Genomic DNA, 2,434 nt, shown 5'->3' on the forward strand with positions numbered 1-2,434 from the left:
GAGCGCTTGTGCAGTCCTGATTTGGAGGGCCGGCTCGGTTGAAAAATTATGCCTGAGCCGTGCCCAGTCCGCCAATGTCGTCACTTCCATTGACCAGACCGCAGTAATTCACGTCTGGACGTCCGCTTGTGATCACATTCACGAGAGTGGCTGATCTTCGACGCGACGGGCAGTTCTTTGATCTCAACTTTTAACTCTTAGTTGATCGGCTGTGCCCGCCCGGGTGTTTGTTCCGTATATTATGATCAGAAATGCGGGATCTTACCCTTTGATTAAGCTTCAAAAGTACTCAAAATGTACTCAACAAATGCTCAAAAGTACTTTTATAAAAAGTATTGGAGTAGAGTCAAAGTACTGAATTTTAAAAAAGTACCGGAGTACAGTAAAAGCACCGAAAATTGTAACGTATACAAGTACTCCGTTACAACCAGCTCTGTTTGCAGTACGCCCTGGTGACAAATTAACACTTTTAGAGTAAAAAAATTTGAAACTTTCCTTGCTGTCTTTTTTTTTTCGGATCTTTTAAAAATCAGGGCAGTCTGTCAAGGTGGTCCTGAACTTATGTTGACGTCTGTATGACCTTATGCATTTGTGAGCGCCGTAAAACACTTACCAAAAAAAAAAAAGAAAAAAGTAAATAAACCCACTGTCCTCCATTACCGCTGGACTGAAAACAACTCAGTCTTGCGGCACATGCACGTCAGTTCAAGAAAAGAAAATCGATTTAAACAAACCAAAAAAACTAACACTCAACTACCGTTCTTGTTCTAATAAAAATCCCCGGGCAGACTGTAATTAAATACTAATGATTATATTTTAAAAAACCCACCTCTTAATTTTTGTCGCATGTGCACGAAAATCAAGATTTTAAAGTTTTTCGGGAATCCAGAGGCACATGCAAAAAATGAGGGCATTTCACCTCAGAGTCTTTTAATTTTAAGGCCCCTTTGCATGTGCAGTTCATTCATCGACGAACTGACAGTTTAACCCTATCCATACGCCCTGAGGTCCTTTTGTACCCCCAGGGTTGCATTCTTCTCATTTTAGAATACTTGTAGTGCGAAAATCTCTTTGAAACTTTCAGTATTTTTCAAAAAAATCATTTTGACAGACTGCTGCGCAAAGCGCACGGATCGGATTAACGAGTAAATTTCCTCTTTGGAAAGTGGTGGCACAGAGTTCCCCACGTCGAATGGATGCGATAGTAAAACACTACGTAGGGATAGGGTTAACCGGCGGACGCTAGATCTGTGTCACCATTGAACTGACAGTTTGTCGACGAGAGAAGTTCCGTTTAGACGTACATGTGTTTTTTTTATCCTTTTAAAGTGTCAGTCCCACAAAAACAATTTAACTTGATAAACCGGTATTGAATTGCGTTCCCGCGTGATTAAAAAAATTTTTTTTTTGATTTTTAAAACTAATTTTGGGTCGCTGATCACAAAAATCTCTTTTTTTTTTTTTATTTGTCCAATATTTAGGAACATTTTAGAATTAATGTTCAACTCCGCCTTGGGCAACATTGAAGAAGCCGCTCCCTCGTCGCCAGGCCTTCAGTTCGCAGGCCGGAAAATATCTGGCTAAAGATATCTACTCGTGCAGTTCATTCATTGACCCAAAATTAATAAAAAATCACGCGGGGAACGCAATTTAATAACGCATTACTTAGTTAAATTCTTTTTTTGTGACTGACACTTTAAGGATAAAAAAACCCAGTAATTCTAAACGGAACTTCTTTCGTTCACAAACGGCCGCATTTTTTGTTCTTAAATCAAAAGGAAATCTAGAAAGATGATCATCTCGACTAAAGAATTACTTTTACTTTAGTTTTTCCTTCCTCTGGTACCCGTAGGATGTCGAGGGGAGGTGCAAGTTTCGGTCCTGTGCTAGGTGAGTAGCGTCTGTGATAGATATGTTATGTTGTTCCAGGATCTTTTTAACCCCATCCAGCCAGGTCTTTCTTGGTCTTCCTCTTGATTTGAAGCCGGATTTTCGGGTATTGTAAGCTCTAGCCGCAAGTTGTTTCTGGGGCATTCTAGTTAGATGTCCAAACCATTTGACTCTTTGACGCTCTTTGACGCTCTATGAAGTTTATTACTGGTGGTATTCCAGTTTGTAGACAAATGGTAAGTGTGGTTTCGTTTCTTATGCGACCTCTTCTGGTGATGTTAATGGTTTTGCGGAGACACTTCATTTCGCATGCATTGATTTTTGTTTCTGGTGCCTTATTTAGAGATTAGAGACCATGTGAGGGGGTTCTCGTGGCCTAGAGGTTAAGGTGTTGGCCTCTCATTCAAAGGTCCCTGGTTCGAATCCGGGTAGCGACCAAAAAATTTTCTTCTCTAAAATTGTATCCCTTCACCTCCTTTCCTGCTCTTTAGCAATGTCTATGTCTGCTTTCATTTCCACTTTCTGCCCCCACCCCCTCACCCCC

The sequence above is a fragment of the Aplysia californica genome, unplaced genomic scaffold (assembly GCF_000002075.1).
Source record: "Aplysia californica isolate F4 #8 unplaced genomic scaffold, AplCal3.0 scaffold00367, whole genome shotgun sequence".
Lineage (NCBI taxonomy): Eukaryota > Metazoa > Mollusca > Gastropoda > Aplysiida > Aplysiidae > Aplysia > Aplysia californica.